The sequence below is a fragment of the Silurus aristotelis genome, assembly GCF_946808225.1.
Source record: "Silurus aristotelis genome assembly, chromosome: 2".
Classification (NCBI taxonomy): domain Eukaryota; kingdom Metazoa; phylum Chordata; class Actinopteri; order Siluriformes; family Siluridae; genus Silurus; species Silurus aristotelis.
In genome coordinates this window covers 31,971,029-31,996,248 of record NC_139575.1, presented here as the reverse complement: position 1 = coordinate 31,996,248, position 25,220 = coordinate 31,971,029, and positions in this window count along the sequence as shown.

The window sequence follows — 25,220 nt, the reverse complement described above, 5'->3', positions numbered from 1 at the left end:
CTTTTCTCATCACTCTGCGATCCCAATCCTGTTTCGCCAACCTCTTTCTCCTTATGCTTTGCTGCACTTCCTCATTACACCACCATGTCTTTTTGTCTTCCATTCTATTTTTTAGAAGTCACACAAAGTACCTTCCTAGCTGTCTCCCTTTTCACTTCTGCAGTAGTTTCCCAATCATCCAGAACCTCTTCACCACTGCCTGACCTCTTCCCTAAACCTCACACTACAGTCTTTCTCCTTCAGTTTCCACCATCTTGTCCTTCTTTCAGTCTTCACTCTCCTCCTCTTCTTCTTTACCTCCAAAGCCATCCTACAGACCACCATCCAATGTCCAACATCCAATTACTATGAACTGCAGAAGAACAGCTCACACATTACTGCATTAGAACAGCTTAGGAACAGTTCATTACAATCATTAAATGTAAATGCATTACAAGTAAGAACAGCACAAGAACAGCTCTCTACATTCCACAAATGTAAAATATTACTGCATAGGAATAGAGTATTACAGTGAACATTATAAATTATAAATTGTAAATGCATTATTATGTACGAACAGCAAAAGAACATCTCACAACATTCATCAAATTTAAACACATTACTACATAGGAACAGCATAGGAACATATTAACAGATATACCTAAACTAGCCAATGCTAATCATCAATGTTTTACATATTGTATTGAAATGATATTGAGCCAAAAACTGCTAGAATATTTATATAACCTTAATAATCAAATGTACAATACAATGGGTCTAGTTAGCAAGCTGGGATGTGACGATCATAATAGTGTCAATTATTGTTTTAGCATAAAAGTCCCCAAAAGTGAGTACAAATAAGAAGAGGAGAAGGCTGAATAGAACAAAGGACTAAAGTAGTAAATCAAATGTCATTAGGAAGACATGGAGCAAATTGTCCATGAAGAGGCTTTCAGGGTTATGTGTTACAGTCTCCCAAAAGCATTTCCATGTCTTGATCACATGTCAGTGATCATACACACCTGTTTACTTGACTTCACTTGACAGCCATATACAGTATATTCATTCATTTTCTCCCGCTTATCCGTAATTGATAATAATTGATAATTATCCGTAAAAAAAACTGCCCAATCCTCACAGCACCGTCCCTTACGGTCCCTCCTGCAGGTGGTGACGGACCTTGATATTTCCCTCGTAAGGGACAACAATGCCACTGCACACAAAGCCAGCACTATGGAGATATGGTTTACATGAATTGGAGTGAAAGATCTTGAGTAGCCTGCTATAGACATCTGATCTCAACCCTATGAAACACCTTTGCATGAATTGGAATTCAGAATGCAAACCAGGCCTCTAACATCAGTAACTTACTTTACTAAAACCCTTATGACTGAATGAGAAAAAATCTCCACAAGCACACTCCAAAATCAAGTGAAGCATCTTCCCAGAAGAGTGGAGCTATTTTGTGTTATCCTTCACAAAATAGCCCTAAAATCAGGCTCAACCTGTAAAAAATGTCATTAAGTTTGAGAACATTCTAGGACACTTCTGAAGAAACGTACACGTCCATCATATACGCAATGGTATTACATACTTGTACTGCAGACAAGCTGAACTAAAGTATTTTTTCTCCCCAAGAGAGTGCATCCTAAAGCATACACAGTGTCGAAAAGTTCAAGGGCAAGAGTGAGGTCCATGTCAGTCTGGAGACACCCTTCACACACACAAACACACGCACACACACACACACACACACACACACACACACACACACACACACACACACACACACACACACACACACACACACACACCCACATCCACATCCACATCATATCTCACTGTCAATCCACTGTGCAGAACAACTCCGGAGAAGAAGGATCTACTCGCTGTTGTTTGCTGTCATAAGTCAAGGATTCCTGACACCTCTGTCATTCCATGTTCCAAATGCTAGAACACAGAGCCAACCCGAGCCAAAAGACGCCTTCGCCTGGTTCCGGGAAAGCAGCGAGAGTTGAATCGGCTTTGCGTCGCATTGCTTTGCTGTTTGTTTATATTGTTTCTTTTTTTTATTTATGTATTTTGGGAGATGTGAACAAGGATGCAATTCAGAGCTATTTTCATGTTGGCGGTCACAGAAAAAACTGATTTATTTTTATTTTTTTTACAAAAAGTACTGTAGTATAGCGTGGGGATTTACAGATCTTCTAGTTAGTTGCTCGGATAGAGACCGCACATGTCACTATATATAAAATTAATGTTTTATGTATCTTCATGCGTTCTTCCACAGCTTGCTTTTTGGATAGAGGCAAAAAAATATATATATTTTATTAAGTTCACCCTTGTGTACATGTTCATGTGTGTGTCGGGGCAAACCAGCGAGAAAAAATCCCATTAGAAAGCTGTGTTGGTGCTGTGCTTACACCATACACTAGAGTAATCCCCTCACACTCTTGCTGTACATATTGACGATCTGACAAAACGCACACACACACACACACACACACACACACACACACACACACACACACACACTCACACACTCACACACACACGCACTGCCTCTGGACTGAGGAAAAAATGTATCACACTCACAACAGAGCTAGCAACGTTAGCAAGCGTGAAACATGACAGGTAATCACATCAAGCATGGCCGCTGTGTGAGGGAGGGGCCAAGTGGGGGAGAGGAAAGTTAGTTACACACACACACACACATATATATATATATATATATATATATATATATATATATATATATATATATATATATATATATATATATATATATATATATATATATATACAGTGAGGAAAATAAGTATTTGAACACCCTGCTATTTTGCAAGTTCTCCCACTTAAAAATCATGGAGGGGTCTGAAATTGTCATCGTAGGTGCATGTCCACTGTGAGAGATACACACAGATACTCTCTGTGTATGATACAGCTGCAATTAAGTATTTGAACACCTGTCTATCAGCTAGAATTCTGACCCTCAAAGACCTGTTAGTCTGCCTTTAAAATGTCCACCTCCACTACATTTATTATCCTAAATTAGATGCACCTGTTTGAGGTTGTTAGCTGCATAAAGACACCTGTCCACCCCATACAATCAGTAAGAATCCAACTACTAACATGGCCAAGACCAAAGAGCTGTTCAAAGACACTAGAAACAAAATTGTACACCTCCACAAGGCTGGAAAGGGCTACGGGGAAATTGCCAAGCAGCTTGGTGAAAAAAGGTCCACTGTTGGAGCAATTATTAGAAAATGGAAGAAGCTAAACATGACTTTCAATCTCCCTCGGACTGGGGCTCCATGCAAGATCTCACCTCGTGGGGTCTCAATGATCCTAAGGAAGGTGAGAAATCAGCCCAGAACTACATGGGAGGAGCTGGTCAATGACCTGAAAAGAGCTGGGACCACCGTTTCCAAGGTTACTGTTGGTAATACACTAAGACGTCATGGTTTGAAATCAGAAGGTTCCCCTGCTTAAACCAGCACATGTCCAGGCACGTTTTAAGTTTGCCAATGACCATTTGGATGATCCAGAGGAGTCATGGGATAAATTCATGTGGTCAGATGAGACCAAAATAGAACTTTTGGGTCATAATTCCACTAAACGTGTTTGGAGGAAGAAGAATGCTGAGTACCATCCCAAGAACACCATCCCTACTGTGAAGCATGGGGGTGGTAGCATCATGCTTTGGGGGGGTTTCTCTGCACATGGGACAGGGCGACTGCACTGTATTAAGGAGAGGATGATCAGGGCCATGTATTGCGAGATTTTGGGGAACAACCTCCTTCCCTCAGTTAGAGCATTGAAGATGGGTCGAGGCTGGGTCTTCCAACATGACAATGACCCGAAGCACACAGCCAGGATAACCAAGGAGTGGCTCTGTAAGAAGCATATCAAGGTTCTGGCGTGGCCTAGCCAGTCTCCAGACCTAAACCCAATAGAGAATCTTTGGAGGGAGCTCAAACTCCGTGTTTCTCAGCGACAGGCCAGAAACCTGACTGATCTAGAGAAGATCTGTGTGGAGGAGTGGGCCAAAATCCCTCCTGCAGTGTGTGCAAACATGGTGAAAAACTACAGGAAACGTTTGACCTCTGTAATTGCAAACAAAGGCTACTGTACCAAATATTAACATTGACTTTCTCAAGTGTTCAAATACTTATTTGCAGCTGTATCATACAAATAAATAGTTAAAAAATCATACATTGTGATTTCTGGATTTTTGTTTTTTGATTATGTCTCTCACAGTGGACATGCACCTACGATGACAATTTCAGACCCCTCCATGATTTCTAAGTGGAAAAACTTGCAAAATAGCAGGGTGTTCAAATACATATTTTCCTCACTGTATATATATATATATATATATATATATATATATATATATATATATATATATATATATATATATATATATATATATATATATATATATATATATACGTATATACACACATCCAGTTACACACACACACACACACACACACACACACACACACACACACACACACACAAACACACACACTTCCAGTCACACAGAGACACACCTTAGTCTAAATCTTCTATGTTTGATTACAATATAGAAATAGATATATTAGAACACCCTGAGATCATCATAATGCTACTGCATTCCTTTGTTTTGTGTGTGTGTGTGTGTGTGTGTGTGTGCGTGTGTGCGCACGTCTGGCTGTTAGCTCCCTCACGAATGTAATTAATGATCTCACTAATGTGTTGTCTCAGAAGGCTCTTCGGTCGTGACCGTGTTGTGTCTGTAGGGGGCGCTTCACACACTCCTTTTCTCCTTTCAATAATAATAATAATAATAATAATAATAATAATAATAGTGCTGGTAGAGAAGACGAGGCAGCCAGCGTCCACAGAAACGGTCACGTCTGTGAAGATCGGCTCACTCTCGCTTTCCCCCCGCTTCGTGCTGACTGCGTGACCCCCTCCGCCATCCACCAGTCTCATCCTTTATGCACACTGACATCACGCCTCGCGGTTTATGGTCCTGCATACCATCCCTTCATTACCACCCACGAGCCGTAAAGCTGTATGCCACTAGAGAGAGAGACAGAGAGAAAGAGAGCGAGAGGTAGAGAGAAAGAGGGAGGGAGGGAGGGAGGGAGAGAGAGAGAGAGAGAGAGAGAGAGAGAGAGGGAGAGAGGGAGGGAGAGAGAGAGAGAGAGAGAGAGCATCTATAGACCAAAGAAAGACAGACACGGCTGCCAACAGTGGCATTCTCTAGTATTAATCAGACTCATTTGGCACATTTAGTATCATTGTCTTAACCATCCTCTTGTGTGTGTGTGTGTGTGTGTGTGTGTGTGTGTGTGTGTGTGTGTGTGTGTGTGTGTGTGTGTGTGTGTGTGTGTGTGTGTGTGTGTGCGTGTGTGTGTAATCCAAGCGCTGGATGCATTTCAGGAAGCAAAGCGGAAACACACACACACACACACACACACACACACACACACACACACACACACACACACTGTAGTTTTGCTATCTTTGTAAGGACCTTGTATAATTATTATAATCCGAGGACAGAATTATTAGTGAAACGAATTCCTACTATCTAAACAAAATCTTTTTTATTATAATAAATAATTATTTTATATGTTTTATTATTATTATTATAATTATTTTGGGAAAACAAGGTTGCATGACATGTTGTTATGCATTTTGAGGACATGTTGGTCCTCAGAAAGCATTAAATGCCTGTAAACAGTCTTTCTCTCTCTCTCTCTCTCTCTCTCTCTCTCTCTCTCTCTCTCTCTCTCTCTCTCTCTTTCTTACACACACACACACACACACACACACACACACACACACACACACACACACAAGTGTTTTAATGCCCCTCATTTGACGTAATTATTATTTTTCAAGATTATTAGTACCTATCAATCTAACATACATTTTCCATGCTATCATAAGTTTTACATGTGATTATTCAATTTATTTCACAAAAATAACGTGACAAAACAAAAGTATATCACATTGTGTTATCTTGCATATGTACTCATTAAACACTGAAATAAAAAGTAGTGCAAAATTTTACTTAAATTAGGAAAAATGCACCACATGTGAAAATAAATTGAATGTGAAAAAAAGAAGAAAGCATATGTAAAAACAAACCTGATCTTTTTTTTTGTGTGTGTCTGTCAAAAAAAGATATGTTTCCTTATTGGGATATACCCAAATGTCCCCACAAATTGGAAACTGTTAGGTATTACAATCCTTGCAAAGATGCAAGGATAGTCTGTTGACATAATTATTAATGCAGATAATTAATTTTATGCTACATGTAATTTCTAACCACAATCCTAGTTTAAGTAATTCAAAGAAACTAATTTGGGAATTGAGGAATATAAAATAAAAGTTATTTTAAAATAATTAAATAAATAAAATAATAATAATGCTAATAAAAATGTGCTAATTTGTGGGGACGTTGAGGTTCCAATGACATTTATCATCAAGGTTAAATCATTTTCAGCCTTACAGACCACTAAATGCATGCATACACACACAAACACACACACACGCACACACACACACACACACACACACACACACACACACACACACACATACACACACACACAGGGCCAGGCAGCTGGTGTTGCGTGTAAACAGGCATGCACACAGTCTGGGTGGATGTAGCTTCATATGAATTCTTAAGCAATCAAGCCCGAAGCTCCTGAGCTCCATTCAAATGCTTAGCAGATGCTTCTCTCTTGTTCACTCCCTTTCTATCTCTGTCTGTCTGTCTGTCTGGCTGGCTGAATCACCTTCTGTTTCTTCATGATTTATATCTATATTTTATGAAGCGTTTTCCCTGGAAACTCCTGAGAGAAGCAATGCGCATTCCACCAATCCATCAAAATGACTTTGTGCGTTAAAACAATATCACCTGCTTCTGTCTGTTTGATCACATGTTCTCTATAAATGGTGTGTGAAAAAGAGGTGGGGTTTGGATTGATTTCGTGGTAACACCCACAAACAGAGTTCATTACTATCTGTGTAGTGTATGACAAGTTGACCAAAATATATATCTATTGTTATTTTTCTAATTATGTTTCTTTTTCTTCTACTTCTCCCTTTTCTTCTTCTTCTTTGTGTGCATAGTTTCCCCATATTTCTCACTGTATCTTAACTGGATTATATTGGTCGACTATAAAGATTTGACCATTTTCATCATCTTCCCGAACAGCAGATCTCCCATGGACTTTCCATCCATCAATCAAAAAGCTCCATTAGGAGCTCACGCTCAAATCCATTGACTAGTTCTGAGTTGATGTCAGAGTTGATGTGAAGATCATCGGTACACCAGGCATCACCTCAAAACAGCACAAAGTGCTAAGGTACTCATCCTTTCACCTGAGGAATTAAGAAAGATTTGGCAGAACTGGGAAAAGAAAGGCAGCAGTGAGATCTAGAAATAAAGCACCCAAAGATGTTTATATAGGATATGTCATAAAAAAGGTCTGATCGAAGAAACTAGAACTAGAAAAGTGAATCATAGCAAACATTACGAACTGGTTAGGTATTGAAAGGTTAAGCAAAACAGTAAAAAACTGTAGTTTAACCACACACTCTTCTAGTATTTTTGTTTGTATGTTTGTTTGGTTGGTTGGTTGGTTGTTTTTTTTGCGCTCTCTCTCTCTCTCTCTCTCTCTCTCTCTCTCTCTCTCTCTCTCTCTCTCTCTCTCTCTCTTTCTCTCAGCTTATTAACACCCATCAAACCCACATACATTTCACATGATATAAATTTTTTTCTGACATGATTATTCAAATAATGGCACACAGATCACATTATAAAACATGCAAAAGTATATGTAAATGTACTCAGTAAACACTCAAGGAAACACTGAAAGGATAACTGAAAAATAAATGTGTGAATCTAAAAACTCAATATTTTGCATATAGACCAAATGTTGCACAGTGTCATAAAGTGTCATTTATTCAGTTCAGTTCACTAGGGACAATATGGAAAGCTGACAATTAAGAATATAAAGAATCCTATTGTAGCCTTAGGTTTTTTATAGTTATAGCATCTATTTTTCTTTTTAAATTACCATGAATTCTGAGGAAAAAGCTAATTTCCCCTATGGTTTTATCCATGTACCACTAAGCCTGGGCAGAAGTAACAGCTAAAAATCATTACTGGCAGTCATTAATCTGGCGTTACTTGGAGGGTTAGGCTTGATATTAAAACTTTCTAATATCTTAGCAATACCATTCTCATAGCTTTAACCACTTAAACACTGTGTGTAGGGTTTACGTTCTGAATCGCAAATGTATGAGTTTTATTACGACTAGGAATCAGTGGCAATATTATGGTTTTCGTTTTGTACCAAGATCATTTACTTATATTTATAAAAATGTATGAGAGCATATGATACTTATTTCATCTGATTTCATGATAAACCCACACCAAGCAGAACATTCTGGCTAGGCTCATAATATGAGTTATACATACTCCTAAGGTGGCAAATGAACCTCTCCTTTCTTCTCTTCAGATCTGTCTGATTCATTCTGAAGCCTGACCTCTGGATGGAGTTCTCTTCAATTGGAATCTCTGTACAGCTGGGGATGGTTCCAAATCAACAGCCTAAAAATCCATAAAATAACTGAGAAACTCAATAAGTTTGTGGATGGAATTAATTAATTAATATTAACAGTCTAATACAATGGCTTAGTTTCACAGTTTGCAAGAACATTTCTTTATTTAAGCACCTAACCTTCAACACCACACTTCAACACTGGTGGAACTGCAATGAATATACATTAGGTGCCAACCAGATGAGGATGGGTATCCTTTTTATACTGGTTCCTCTTGAGGTTTCTTCCTCATGCCATCGCAGGGATTTTTTCTTTGCCACAGTCGCCACTGGCTGGATCATTAGGGATAAACTTGAAATTATAAGGAACAAACTTATAGGTACTTAAGTTATATACTCTTTTATACAAATGTATAAAATTTTCATCTCTGTAAAGTTGCTTTGAAACAGTGTCTATTGTTAAAAGTGCTATACAAATAAACTTTTATTGAATTAAATTGAAAAATGACCAAAAGGAATTCGAACAATGAAGAGTTGAGTCCCACATGACGTACTATACTCTACAGACTATTGTAGTAATTTTAAAAGAAAATGTTTTGTTTTTTTTCCGCTAACATAAACCGCTTTCCAGGCGATGTCAAATTCGTGTAAAGCGACGCTGCTAGCTTTAAAGTCAACAAAAACAACAAAATTATATATTAAAAAAAAGCACGATTTGGGACACACCCATTGAAATGTACTTTAGTTCAGCTCTACATTAGTGGTTTTCCAAAGTAAAAAAAAAAAAAAAATTTTATTTTTTTTTCCATGGCAACTCTGCTCCCAAGCAAGCTAATGTAGGGAGCTAGTGTGCTTTATTTATTCGAAGCTAGCTAATGCTGAAAAGAATAAGCCTGATAGGGTACGTGCAAATGTACAATATTGATCATTGTTTAAACACAATGGAAAACATGAACAGAGCTAGATAAATTGTCTTCTGGCATGCTGAATTGATTTAGGCAAGTAAGTAATAAATGTACTCATGTTGGTCATCATGACAGAAAAAGTACTATTGATGCATCCGTAATTAGAAAATTACCACCATTATGTTCAGTCTTAAAGAAAATGCTGTTTGAAGGATGTTTTGGGATTATGTTGCTGATTAACGATATCGCAATAGACTCATAGTCATCACAGACGTCTATATATACATTCTCTTTATTATTAAACTATTGGAGAAACTGAACAAGAACGAATGAGATGAGCTGAGTCTCGCAGCTAGCTCAGAGACAAACCTAACAGTTACATTACTTCAGAAAGTGACGATTCTGGTCATGTGATGTGCAAAAGTTTATGAATTATTAATGCAGCTGGTGAAGAAAATGGTTTTCATTATAAAGAAACTTTCAAACTATTCCAAGCAACTTCAAGACAGATTTTTTTGTGCTTTCAATGATATTGTAGGTGTACGTGTCCAGAAGCCATTACAGGATTCTCTTGGTTTCGCAATTAGAATGCCAGCCTATATTCCTCTGTACAAAGGTCAACAAAGACTACAAAACTCTCGACACCTTGTGCTCCCCATTAGCACTCATCATCCTCTTCACCTCGCTTGATCACGCACGCTCTGGGTAATGCCAGTTTAAAATGACTACTAAGGTAAAAAAAATTAGTTTGGATGGAGAGATTGTGTAGAAGGCCAAAAGGGGGAAGGGGAGTCGAGGAAAGAAGGTGAAATTGCAGGAAACTCTCTCTAGATTAGTTCTGGGTTAAGAGAATATTGATTTGTGTGCAGACGACTGTTGATCTCTCTTAGCTGCTGATGACAAATGGCAGCAAACAGAAAAAATCGAGCTCTCGCCTCCTCCAAGGGCATGGCGTCTTGGCACTCGTGGAGCTAACATTGGGAAGTTGAAAGTGGAGGAGGGGGTTGTCTGAGGGGAAATCGCCAAATTCTGTGTAAATATTAATCAGCAAGCTTAGGCAGAGGGTCAGGATTAGCACAAATAGAAGGGACCATCATCTTAGCCATAGCACTACAACGGCTAGTATTCTGCCTAAACACTACAGGTAAAAAGCTATGTACTGTATGGAATATATAAGTAGTCCTGATATAATGTAATGAGATTATTTCTAGAATCCTCAGGAACTGGTTGATCTTGGTCAGAGTGCACAGCACCTAGTGTCTGTGCCAGGTGGGCCAGATTTAACTCTAGACAAAGATTGCAGTCCATAACACAATTTTAGAGAAAACTGGAGCACTCCAAGGAACTGCATAAGTAACCTGAACCTGTAAGACACCTGCTGCAGCTGCATTAATGCCACAACCTTGAAAACGACTCTTCATATGTTAGCTCTAAAAAAATTTGAAATTGAACTTCGAAATCTCAATGGAAAATCTTACTTCTGGCACATGATTAGATTGTTGTTGTTTCAGAATTGCTTGATTTTAGCTAGTACTCAACTGCTACCGTTAACACTTTGATCTATTTATCCACGCCTAGACCCAGAATCAAATAGACTGTGTTATAATAGCAGTGTTGCAAGCTACATATGATCATATACAGTATATCTTTAAATAGATGTTTTTTTTTTAAATGTTTCTGCTGTGATTTTTTTAAGACACCATTGCATAAGAAGACATTCTTTATTGTCTTTCTTCTTCTTTCGGCTGCTCCTCATCCATCTCCATATTACTGTGTCCTCTACATCTGCCTCTTTCAAACCAACTACCTGCATGTCTTCCTCATCCATGAACCTCTTCCTTGGCCTTCCTCTTTTTCTCCTTCCTGGCGGCTCCATCAATTCAATTCAATTAAATGTATTTTTATTTGTATAGCGCTTTTAACAATGAACATTGTCTCAAAGCAGCTTTACACAGATAATGTGGTGATTAAAAGTGAAGATGTTCTTTATAAGTGTAAGTTTGTCCCTGTTGAGTGAGCCGGTGGCGACTGTGGCAAGGAAAAACACTCCGAGATGTCGATAGGAAGAAACCTTGAGAGGGAACTCAAGAGGGAACCCATCCTCATCTGGGTTGCACCGAATGTCCATTTGTAGCAGATATACGATGTTGCGGGGTACAGTGATGATGATTAGAAGCGAACTGTATTCCTGAGTCAGTGTAGGAGACTGTTGACATTAACTACAGTCCAATCCATCCTCAAAGCGCCCGTTCTTACTCCAAAATTTCATGGAACCACACAAGGCGTTGATGAGAAACCGTCCCAAGCTGCACAGAGTGGCCTTCAGTCGAAGAGAACACTATCCAGAGGCAGGCCTGGACGAAGTGGGAAGATCCACGGAGGGGAGAGGGGCAGGAACAGTGGTCACTGGAGCCTCAGGAGCATGTTTAACTCGACCGAGAGAGCGAGAGAGAGAGAGAGAGAGAGAGAGAGAGAGAGAGAGAGAGAGAGAGAGAGAGAGAGAGAAGAGGGTGACAGAAAGAGAAGGATATGGATTATTAAGTGTCCTTATTGTTGTATAAAAGTTAATGTCACTGTGCAGTTTGGACTCCTGCAAGACTCGCTATGGCAGCATAACTAAAAGGGAGGACCAGAAGGTAACACAGACATGAGGGATCTCTGGGATAAGAGACGACCCACCACACCACCGTCAACGAACCTGAGTGAACGTGTGAATGTGAGGGGACGACAGCATACAAATATCCCAGTTCACCAAATCCTCAGCATTCTTTTACCGATATACCCTGTGTCCCCTCCTCTGCACATGTCCAAACCATCTCAATCACACCTCTCTCACCTTGTCACCAAAACATGCACGGTCCCTCTAATAAACGAATTTTTAATCCTGTCCATTCTCGTCACTCCCAAATGAAAATCTTAACATCTTCAGCTCTGCCACCTCCAGCTCCACCTCCTGTCTTTTAGTCAAATTCTGATTCATTAATCTGTCACATGAAATCAAGGGGACATCAAGAGAACATTTGGGATGAACTGGAAAACTGACTGCACCCCAGGCCTCTTTACCTTATATTAGTTGCATTCTCTGTCTATTAACATGCTTCAAATCTTTTTTTTTTTTTTTTTCATGCATAAATTAGTTATGTCAAGATTATTTTCTATTTCCAAATTTGTTGAATTTGTATGAATTTGAATTCTGTCTTAATATTAATGATATATTTGTTTGTTTGTTTTGTTTAAAATGTACTATTTAGCTATTTAAATTTACAATAGTATTGCTTTTTCTGCTTTTTAAATCATTTGACAATTTTCATTTTATAGAAAATATAATAAAAAGAAAACGTGGACAGCTTTGAATAGTTGCAAGATAAAAAAAACACATCCTAAAACATCCACACACACACAAAAATCCACAAAATATGCATTAGATCTCCAATTAAATGTTTAATTAATTAATATAGTAATATTTGTACATGTATGATGTAATGCATGAATTTATTAACATTTTTAATTTAGAAATGTAATTGCAAAATACAGAACTGTGTACATAAAAAGATGTAAATTAACCACATGTGAAGATTCTATACACGAAAGGGTTAATATAATATAATAGTATATTATATGATATAGTTCTTTCATATTAATTTTTCATTTAATATTTTTTAATATTAATTGTAATATTTAATAGTTTTTCCCAGTCCTAACAAGCATACATAAGTAATAAAAAGCATTCACTTTTACTGCTCGATTATTATGAAAATGAGAACATTTACTTTAGGTCATATGAATAGACTGAATGGAGACTTTCTGCAGCAGAAGCCAAGAGCAAAACTAACAGGGAGCGATGGCAAAATACAAGATGTTTAAATGAATATATTTACACACCAGCAACGGTATGTCATGGAATGACAGAAAATGATATACTCTATGCACAAAATATTAAATGTCATTAACAAATTAAATGTAACTATAAATTCATATAACTGTGATGTTTTTCTTTACTTGACCAATACATAATTAATAGATATAAAACAATACAACTATTCTATAGACACTAAAAAGAAATTAATGTCATGGGGCATCCCAAATAATTATTAATCCCAAAGTAATATTTATAACGTATTAAAAATATAATACAATTTAATATAAACATATACTGTGTATAAAAAGAAATTACATTTTACATTTTAAAGGTTTATAATAACAATTGCCAGTAAACTACTGTACAATAATGTCCACAATAAATTACTGTACAGAGAATTTTACTGACATCGATGCTGCTAGTATTTTACTATAAAATGCATAGTAAATATTTTACAGTGTTGGTTACAGAGAAAGATTGAATGAGCTGGGAGAAACAGAGGAAGACTGGACAGGGAAGAGCTGTGCATGCACATGAAAACCCTTTAAATGAACTGCTGTCAGGGAAATATACACCAGACACACATGCTCAGCTGTTCACCAGCACACCCGTGCCCCCCCTGTACACCACCCGCCCTGCCAGTAAATCCTGACAGTCGTCCATCAAGGCTTATATAGAAGGAAACAGTGTCTAACTTTCCTCCATCTGTTAGGAGGCAGCCTGTGCACGTCGTGCAAAATTTACTGCTTTAGTCTGTGTCGTTCTACAAAGCCTCCTGCACCCTGCCAGGCCTTCGCTCACTCGTATTAATCAAGCCAACAACATGGTCACGCTGACATTAATGCCTTTCCTAGATATTCTTCAGGCTTCGGAGATATAATGTAATTTCAACATGGTTTAATGGTTTTAAATTTATCGGATGCCACAGGTGTGAACTACTGCAAAAAAAAAAAAGAAAAGTGGTTGTTTAAACTTGTATTTTGATTCTGATATGTTGCAGTTTTTTTTTTTTAGGAGGCCAAGCACTTAGGGTAAGTAGGTACTTTTTTGTTATTCTACCTGTCCTTCTTAGCACACTGTTTGGGGAGGGTCTAAGAAACATTCTGACCTGATTGCTGCTAACAAATTAACCCTTTCGTGCATACATAATTTATACACATTGTCAGGCGCAAAGAACGTACGGGAACCAAAGTGAATTCAACGATGGCCTTTTAATGCAAAACAAAAGGGCAAGGCAGAAAGCAGGAAAATCAGCACCATACACGGGTAAACTAAACCTGGAGAAAACTGTGGCAGAGTGAGCACAAAAAACACACACAGAATCTTGCACGCTAAGTGAAAACCAAACGGAGTAGCTTGGGTAGTCCGGAATGTTCATTAGCCTAAGCTGTAGAACGGACGATGAGAGCATGTGGATAAACGGGGTCTTTATAGTGTGGTGACTGATTTGGACCAGGTGTGGATGATTAGTAAATTGGTGAGCTGCTTGGAGTGATTGGAGGGTTTGGCGAGGGTGTGGCTGGTGGATCCCTGACACACATATACAGAATTATAACATAAATTTTAATTAAGTAATAAATTAATAAAATAAATTAAATAGTATAAATATATATTTATTTAAATCTTTACATCTAAAACTTTTTAATGGTAAAAAAGGGTGGGGAAAAAAAATCCAACAAAACAATTTTTTTCAATTTTTCTTGATTCTACCTCTCCTTCATATTCTTCTTCTTCTTCTGGTTCGTTTATCTAACGCAGCCCAAAGAACATCCTGGTAAAGTGTGGTAAGTTTTGGCACACTGGTTGAGGAGGCTCTAAGGAACTTTAACAAAATTTGGACCAATTGCTGCCAAAAGTCTAATGTCACCATAACGTCAAACTTGGGCCTATTTCAGAATTATGTTAGGATTCATCATTTTTTAATCATGTGCCCAAAATCTAAAAGTCATACCTGCTCTAGGTCAAAAGTTCAACACACTTTAGAGATGCAAATTTTCAGTTTGATAAAAAAATTTCTATGATTGTTAATAATTATATTAGATTTTTGGTCAAAAACTGTTTTTACCCCTCCCCCTACTAATATTGTCTAATGGTCATCAAATTTGGCACTTGTTACCCCAAACGTTTTGCCAAACAAATGGGCCAAACAAATCTCACAGCAAAGCTGACAAACAGCATGTGAGGCCATATCTCAGCAACGACTTTGAGCACTGACACAAATCTTGGTAGGCTTCTTCAAGATCATGCCCTGAGGCTAGGCAAGATATTTCATGACAGTGCCAATTGTTAGACAAAAGCTAACTGTAATTATTGCTGTTTCTCTTAGAAATTTTGTCCAGTTTTTACCAAATTTGGCTCACATTATCTTAGCATTTTGCTGCCAATTTGTTCATCTAGACCTTTCATTTTAGAGGATGTTACAGTTATAGCTCTGTTTTCCTGGGAATTCTTAAGCAAAAGCTGTATATGTTGTAATGTTGCTATTAGTATTGTAGTAGTAGTAATAATAATAAAAAATATAATAATAATAATAATAGAAAAATAATTCATCAATAAATCATACACTATTAACAAAAGTTTGTTGATGCCTGATCATAAGATTTATATACACTTTTTTGAACATCAGATTCTACATTTTAAACCCTGTTTGCTTTAATAGCTCCACTCTTCTGGGTGTGGTTGTGTAAATTTGTTCTTATAAATCCACAAGGGTGTTAGTCTAAGTCATGTACCTTTGTTGGGTGAGGAGACCTGGGGTGCAGTCAGCATTCCATTTCATCCCAAAGATGTTCAATAGAGTTGAGGCCAGAACTCTATAGCAGGCCATGATTTTCAAGATCTTTCACTCCAACCTATAGAAAGCATATCTTTATGGCACTCGCTTTGTGCACAAGGACATTGTGATGTTGGATAAGGTTTGGGTTTCCTAGGGGGGGAAGGGGGGGAAATGTCAAAACACAACCGATCGTGTGCCTCTAACTTTGTGGTAACAGTTTGGAGAACAACTGGCTCAATACGTTTGTCCATATAGTGTACAGAACATAGTCATCATAGGATTTTATGATATATTTTCTATCCATTATGTAAGACACTAGTTTAATACTTTCAGTGTCTAAAGCTGCACCTGTTATTTCTCAGAAGATTTTAAACTGAATTGGGTGTGATGTAAATCAGGACCACCTTTAAAAATGTTTTAGTTAGTTAGTTAGCTAGCTAGCTAGCTAGTTAGTGGCAGCACCATCATCATTGTCAGCATTATGAATCTTTTCAGCAAAACAAAAACATGCTCAGACTCTTTCTGTTTCTCTGTATTCACTTGAATCTGGTTGAAAAATAGATATACTTAAAATAAATTCAATTATATCTTTAATGTGAAATTATTATCTGCTCGCCCTGTCAGACATGTGGTGAAGGTGGAAGTGCTAGGTGCGAGTATTAGAATGTTAGTCCATCACAGTGAATCATGTACAAACACACACACAAACACACACACACACACACACACACACAAATGCACACACACACACTTATTCACATCCAGAGGCAATTTTGAGACATGGGGAGAACATGTGTAACCCCACACAAAATCGAACCAGGGACCCAGAAGCTGTATGTAACTCTCACTGCAATAATAAACCACTGGCTAGTTTTTTTTTTTTTTTTTTGCTAGCTTAATTGTATCAAACCAACAACAAGAGCATAATAATGATGGATAATGAGGGATGGATAATTATTTGTTTTAAATATTAAAACAAATTCCTGAAGTTTCAATGTGTTTTTTAATGTTTTAACATTTGCACATCAATAAGAATCATGTTCCAAAGTTTTAGGAGAATATACCGTACAAATAATGTTAGGGTTAGGAATGAACTCTCTGGTCCCGGTTTATTTATTTATTTATTTTTGCTTACTTCATTTGCATGAAATCATACAAAATTACTCTTGTCTTTGTTTTAATTCCTAAAAAAAGCACCCTTTGAACTTCATTTGTAATAAATTACATGCTGTTGAGAGACTAATTTTCTTTTTAAAATAAATATTACCATTATTCTTGTTAGTGTAGGTTGGTAAGTGCAAAACACATTAGGGAATAAAAAAAATATATTAAAAAAAGGCAACAAAAAGTAAGCATTACAACTACTCAGAAAAAGAAATCAGTAAATATAAGGCAGTAAACAAAAACTTAGAAACGGAAAAGTTGTACTTTTATAACATATAAAACAAAAATATCCATTGGAAAAGTGGTGTTTTTGTATTTGTTTGGATTTGCAGCTGTTTTTACAAGTTTATGTGATTACTTTTATACAACTTTTTTACCGCTTTATCTTTATAAAGCTGTTTTGAGACAGTGTCAATTGTTAAAAGCATGTGTTTAATTGCCTCTTGGTTCTCTTCCTGCTTTATCTGACTAGCTTACTATTGAGTGTTTTTTTTTTTTTTCCAGTCCTAACAAGCATACATAAGTAATAAAATGCATCCACTTTTACTGCTCGATTATTATGAAAATGAAAACATTCACTTTAGGTCATATGACTGGACTGAATGAAGACTTTAAGCAGCAGAAGCCAAGAGCAAAACTAACAGGGAGCGATGGCAAAATACAAGATGTTTAAATGAATATATTTACACACCAGCAACGGTATGAAACTAAAATATGGAATGATATTAAATTATACACTTTATGCACAAATGTTTGTGGACTGCTGCCCAGAAGACATTTGCTTGTTAAACAAACCCATTCCATATTGTTTTTATTTGCTGTTATAATAACCTCCATCCTTCTGGGAAGATGTTTCACTAGATTTTGGAGTCTGCTTGTGGAGATTTGTGTTTATTTAGCCACAAAGTCATCAGTAAAGTCAGGTACAGATGTAGGTGAGGAAGTTTGGTGTGCAGTCAGCATCCCAGTTCATTCATCTCTCTCTCTCTCTCTCTCTCTCTCTCTCTCTCTCTCTCTCTCTATATATATATATATATATATATATATATATATATATATATATATTTTATATAACTTTCTTTCGGCTTCTCCCATTAGGGGTCGCCACAGCGGATCATCTGCATGTTTGATTTGGTTTGATGCCCTTCCTAACGCAACCCTCCCCCTTTTATCAGGGCTTGGGACCGGCACTAAGAGTGGCTCGGGTTGGTTCCCTGACCGGGGATCGAACCTGGGCCGCACTGGTGAGAGCGCTGCATCCTAACCACTAGACCACCAGGGAACTACATAACTCTGAGACCACCCTAACTATTGTAAACATGTTTTCATGGGGCTTGATTTGTGTTTAGGTGTATTATCATTGCTGGAACAGGTTTGAGTTTAGTAGTTCAAGTCACATCCAAAGACATCCTATACTGTCGTGTGGATGTCTTATTAAACCACATATTGCTGGAAGTGCCCAAATACATTTGTCTGTATAATGTGTTTGACTTTTAAATCATGTAGGGAAGCTAAAGAAACACTTTTCGTGCCTGAGAATTTGTGAAACTTGGTAGTGGTGGAGGTCGGTCCAGGGCAGGTTAGATAAGGTCACACAAGTGCTGAGAGATCCAAAGGTGCTGAAGCTTTAATGTCCAATGCCCACACAGTTTTCTCAGCATTCACTCCTTCATTCGCTCCTTCACGGGGCCAGGCTGTGGAGATGAAGGAAGATTCTTTTAACACGTGTAAAGCAAATACACACGCATGCAAACACTCTCTCCCGCCCCCGTTCTATTTCTCTTTCTCTCTCACTCTGTGAACTCATTTATCCAATTAACAACAGTCCACTCAGTGTAATTTAGGACAGAACACAGCAGTAGTGGATGTTATCGTGCCGTTATCAGTCAGGGCCGGGTACGTAAAGAGGCTAATGTCTTTGCTTCCTCATGTTTTACTGCCACAAATTTCGAACTGCATCACTGCACGCTACAGCCTCTCCCGAATAATAAAATAAATCAAAACATAAGAGTTTTGTCTTCTTGCAATTTCCTTTTTTTTCCCGTTTCCCAGCCTTCGAATATAAAACCAGATGTTTCCGGCATGCTAAAGATGCTTTTCATCTTCTTTTTTTCTCTTCCTCCTTAAGTCTTTTCCCCTCCCCTTCTTTCCTCTTGTGCTGCTTTCAAAATAAATGTAGCTTTAAAAAAAAGGGGGGGTTGTATAAAAAGTGAAATGTCCTCCTAGCCCAAGGTAGTAGTCTGGTTTGCATTGATAGAGAGCCAGGGAGTGCCTCTGGCCATACGACGGAGTGTTTCTCTCTGCGATATCCTTCCTGCTCCATCTCCCCCTTTCTCAAAAGTGGCTCTGTGTAATGCGTGCAGGTCAAAGCAATACGTTGCACATTGCTACTTGCCCGCTCGCCTAATTGGGGGTGTCGAGGTTAAAGGATGTCGCAGTTATCACAAAGCCGACAGAGGAAGCGTCGAGGGGACAGTTTCAATCTTCTTCCTAACGCTGTCCCTTTCGGATCTTTACCAAAAATTGACGTGTGTGTGTTTTGTTTTTTTTAACATGCAAAACAGGTTAATGAAACACAATGATGCACCTCACTGAAATAATTAGATACAGTGAGATAACTTAGTAAGTAAGTAAGTGAGTATGTAAGCAGATCCTGCCACGGTGGTTATGACTGCTTTGCCTGGTTCTTGGTCTGCTGCTGTTTCATAGCTTCTGACAAACAGTGCACACTTACTGCCAGTCATATTTTGCCCCCCTTCTGCCACTGAAAGAACCCCCTCCACACACAAACACACACACACACACACACACGCTTCCCACTTTCTGTCTCTTCTCTGTCTCTTGTTGCCGTTCTCTCTGAGAGCTGCCAGAAGCAGCACATTTCCTGGCAGACTCCAAATCCGGGCCGTGTCCAAACAAACACGTCCTGCGGTGGGCCAGCCCTCACCTGCACAGTGTACCTTGGCTGCACCGTGACATGCTCGACGGGCTGTTTTGGGATTTCCAGGGTTCCCACTCGTGCCAGGCTGAAACAGGCCAAAAGCAACTGCTGCTCCAAGCACGCAAAGGCACTACAGTTCGCAAGCACAATGAGCTAACAGTCTAGTCCAATCCGAACACTGGTTTTTTAGCGAGTTCGGACAGCATGTTCGCTAGCGCACGTCAAGATAAATATTGAGAAAACGAATTATGGAAACAGGAGCTTGATTGCACTTTAACCTTAGCATAATTTGCTTTAAAAAATAGAGGATTTTTGACAATAATAGACCGTTAACAAAAAAGTGTTGTTGCCATTTCAGGGATTCCTAATTATATACTTATATCATTATATACAAGTTAACTTTTTTAAATAATTATGACTTTTGAATTATTATTACTTTATTACTAAAAATCATGACAACTTATTTATTTAATGTTGTGGAATATCATACTGTAAACACCCTTTTCCCTAACCATAATCATTTATCTCCCATTCTGGAAGGGAATTCACTTATACATATAACTTATAAACACTAAGCTTTTTCTATATAAGAAAACTTAAGGAATAGTGCTACCGAAGTGATGTTGCTAGTAAAAAAAAAAACACACACAAAAAACATTTTTAACTACAAATTTCTTAAAGGCCCACAAGCATAGTCACGTAGCTTATAGACACAGATTTATATAGCCTATACACACATATCTACATAAAATATAGAGATACATTTCTATCACCTATAGACATGCATTTGCATAACCCATAGACACATATATGCCCGTTTATCACAGAGGTCCAAAACCGTTATACAGTACATGTACTCACTATAAATGGGATACAATGTGCTGTATTTCTACAAATTTACCCATAATTCACTGCTATTTTCATTCAGCGAGATGAATTAGGTGTAAATTTGTAGAAATACAGCACATTGTATCCCATTTATAGTGAGTACATGTACTGTACAGTATTAAAATTTCACTTCATTTTATAATTGATAATTATATTTTTATTAATACATTTTATTATTTCAACATAAAAGCAATTGCCTATAAGATTTTTGGTCTGTCGTGACCGGAAACAACTGCTGGTTGAGAACCTTTGGCAAATCAGCCAGTTTAAAGAATAATACTTTAAAAATCAGATCAGAGAGAACATGTGCTAAACATGGTGTTGTTTTGTGTAGTTTTCTGATAAGTGTGGAATGAATAAGATTTCTTACAAGTCAATATTAGGAAAAGTTACAATAGATGATTGAATCCATACTGTATATTGTTTTTGTGAACTCCCACCACATTGCTGCTGCTTGTTCAAATTCAAATCTGACATGAGATCAGCTCATTTCTCTTCTCATGGGAACTGATGGAAACAAGTTACAATATATTAGCTAGCTGGTTCTTTAAAACCCAGACTTAATGAACAGGCATTCTAATTAGCAACTGGCTTTGAAGCATATCATATTTCACTAGCAGCAATATTCTCCAACTACTTCAGGCTGTGTGCCATGCAGGCATAAAACTCTGACTCTCAGGCTACCCCTCAGGCGATCCCATTATAATCCAGCATTGGAAACATGACTGTCATGTATTTCAGGTCTTATTTAGAATTTCATCAAGTGGACTTGCAAAACGGATCATTTTACATCACTTGCAGCAGACTTCGTGCTCTCCAAACACTGTAAAGAGTCCAGGCTTCCTAAATGTGACACTATACCAAGCAAGCTGCAATTTGTCCCTGAAAGCCTTCACTGGTGAGCTGACGCTGGCCGTGAGAAATGGCCCCTGGCAGAAGTAGTATTGTTCGTAATGAGACGGCTAAGAGGAACCCCAGACCAAACAGAGGCTCTTCAACAGCCTCCAGACTTTTGAGGGGAACAGTCCACCAATTAGGGCAACATTGTGCAGGTACCGATGGCCGTTTCGTACCTTTGGCGTAATGGCAGTTGTCTCTATTAGCATGACAGCATGTCAAACATCCTCTTCCTGTGCAAGGAGTCTTATCTTAATTGGCCCGCTCTCTGTGGATTGTCTGCACGGCGAGGTACAGTGGCCGCGAGAGCTCTGCTTCTTGTCCGTCCCAGCCACCACACACCAATATTTCATGTCAGCCAGCCAAAACGAGCAGGCATATTTCATCAGACACAATGAGCAGGAAATTAGCAGTGAGGGCCATTTATTTTGCCGTTATGTAGGTCCTGAATCAATCACGAAAGCAGACTAGTTCCTCCGTTGCTTGTGTCAGCATCCTGACTCCAGGACACAATCCAGCTGCCTACTGTAATATGTTTGTATACAGTAGAGTTTGTGGACTTCATTTGGTCCGGATCGGGATTTGGCTCAAAAAAGGATTGTGTACAACCTGCATTGTAGCTACACGAAACATGTGTATTTAATCAAAAGTGTACTTAATTAAATAAAAATAAAAAAAACTCTTGACTCATGTGATGGTTGTCTTGGACCCTGTAATGTTTTGACATCTAGTTAAAACTGATGTCAATTTTGAAGACTTGACTTTGTCAGACTCTGAAGCCAAACTGTGATCCTTATGAAGCCTTGAAACGCTCTCTGCCTCCAACCTCCACACTTTTGTTTTGTTTTGTTTTATATTAATCTGTTCTTTCCTCTGGCGATTTTTCAAAATCGCTTCCTTTTGTTTACTCATGAATATTTGTGTGACTCATTCACCGGCTGTGGTTGTAGGTAAGGACAGCTGTGCCCACAGTCTCCTCCTCGCTTTCCCTGGGCACGTTTTTGCAGCAGGAAGGCCCTGTATTTCATCATAGGCTAATCTAACCTTTGAGGTGTTCTCTAGCCTGCCTGAGTGCCTAAAATAGGTTGCCTAAGCAGGGCTTAGCATGGCAGAGTGAGCCGGCCCCAGGCCCGGGAGACACCGAGTGGCAGTAATTGCTAGTTATGGCCCTGAGGGTTCCATAAACGAGGAACAAAGCTTGCCCACCTATTGTCACATTTAGGACAGCACTGCTGCCAGCGTCACTCACTAGTGCCAGTGATGGCAAGCAAAGAGGATTCGTTAGCTCCTCGATATCCTAATTACTCCAAAAAAATGGTCACCTGAACAGCCTGATGCCCTTCACTCTTGCACTTCTCTTTCTCAATCTTTCCCTTCATCCCCTGCTTTTTTGCTTTACGGCACTCTCTATGTTTGCAACAAAAGGGGAGTAATAATAATAGTCATCTATAAAAAAGTATCCTGTGCATTAGGCTAATCTGTCACCCATTTCATTTTTTCCCCCCTCTCTCTCTCTCTCCATCTCTCTCTCTCTCTCTCTCTCTTTGCTCTCACTTACTTTTTTTTGTGTGAAAAAGAGTCAGAGTTTGGTGCGTAATGAAAAGGCCTAAATGACAGAAGCCTGACAGTCGGATTGGCTGGTAAACGACTCCAAAGTGGCTTGCCTGCGGAGCGGGGCTGGAAGAAGCTCCCAGAAGAGCTGATTAATTCCAGTCGCAGCGGCTGCCCGGGTTCGTAGAGGAGCCTATTACCAGCGCAGATCTAATCAGGGCCTGCGCAAACTTTCCAGGCCCTCACTCCCTTCTTCCTATCCATCCAGGGACTTTAAATACGGTGGAGGTGAGGCTAGGTCAGGAGTTTGGGGAGGGAGGGTGGAGGATTTTCTGCTATATTTTTTCATTTTTTTTTGCAGTGGTTAGGAGCTTGCTAAGAAATCCTCTTTGCTGCCCTTTTTTCTTTGCTGGGAGGAGATTGGAGGCGAGGCTTTGATTATGACAGACCTTCCCGCACAGCGCTGGAGTGTGTGACCAGATAGAAGTGTGTCAGAGTGTCTAATCCCAGTGTTTTTTTTTTACTTAAGCTCTGGCAAAGTGTGTCAAGGAAACATACGCTGCTATCTACTGTTAGTCTATTACAAGGCTGGTAACATATTGCTCTGGAAAAGTGTACGTTTTGTACGTGGTGAATGTAGGTTACAGTGGTATAGGGGTGTGACCCAATAACTCATATTTGTATGTGTACCAATATAACACAAATTTACACTCAAAGTAAACATGACTTAAACAAAAACTTGAAATGTGGGCAAGACCATTTTTTTTAACTCACTCATGCAGTTGTTATTTGTTTATACCCTTCTGAGACATGATCCAAGAAATGCCGCTAGTCCTGGATGAATAAATTAACACTGTAAACTCACCACTGCAAAATGGATTGTCCAGGTTTGTGTTAATAAATGTGTTCTTTCTTACACTTTCTACCATATCTATATACTAGATTACTTCTCGTTACTGGTGAGGACACTGCAGTACAGTACAGTGGGACCAGTTTGGAGAGACGACTTGTACGTCATGACATGGTGCGTTTTCATGTCAGACCAAGTAAACTGTAGCCATAGATAAGCTGGCTTTGAAACAATGTACAGCTAGGTTTTAAGTGTCCCAAGAAAAACATTCCCTACACCTTAACACCACTTCCACCACAAGATGCTGCGACATGGCAGGCTGGGTCTATTGATTCCTGCTGTTCAAGGCAACTTTGATCCAACCAGCAACAGAAATTGAAATTCATAAAACAAAAGTGACATTGTTCCAATCTACAGTTGTCCGGATAGCCCCAGATTTATTTTCTTGGCTGACTGATGGATTGGCAGATGTAGCTCAAGTTTTGTTGTGTTCCGAGATGCTTTTCTCTTTACCAGTTATAAAGAGGGGTTATGTAAATGTATAGATATGTATAGATCAAGAACGTAGATCATTGCAAATAGATAATAGGCATTGTTATTCTCTATTAAGTACCTAATGAATATATATTGTTTTTTGACACAAAGCTACAAATCAACAGGCAAAATCCTTTACAGCAGCCACATCTCTCTATCTCTCACACACACATTCAGCCTGAGAAATGCCGGCCTTTCCATGCTGACAAAGGTTATGAATAATAGATATCAAACACTGTACTAAAGACCGTAACCGGACTGCTAAAATATTGATTGTGCCGAATGCTAATAAAGAAAAAT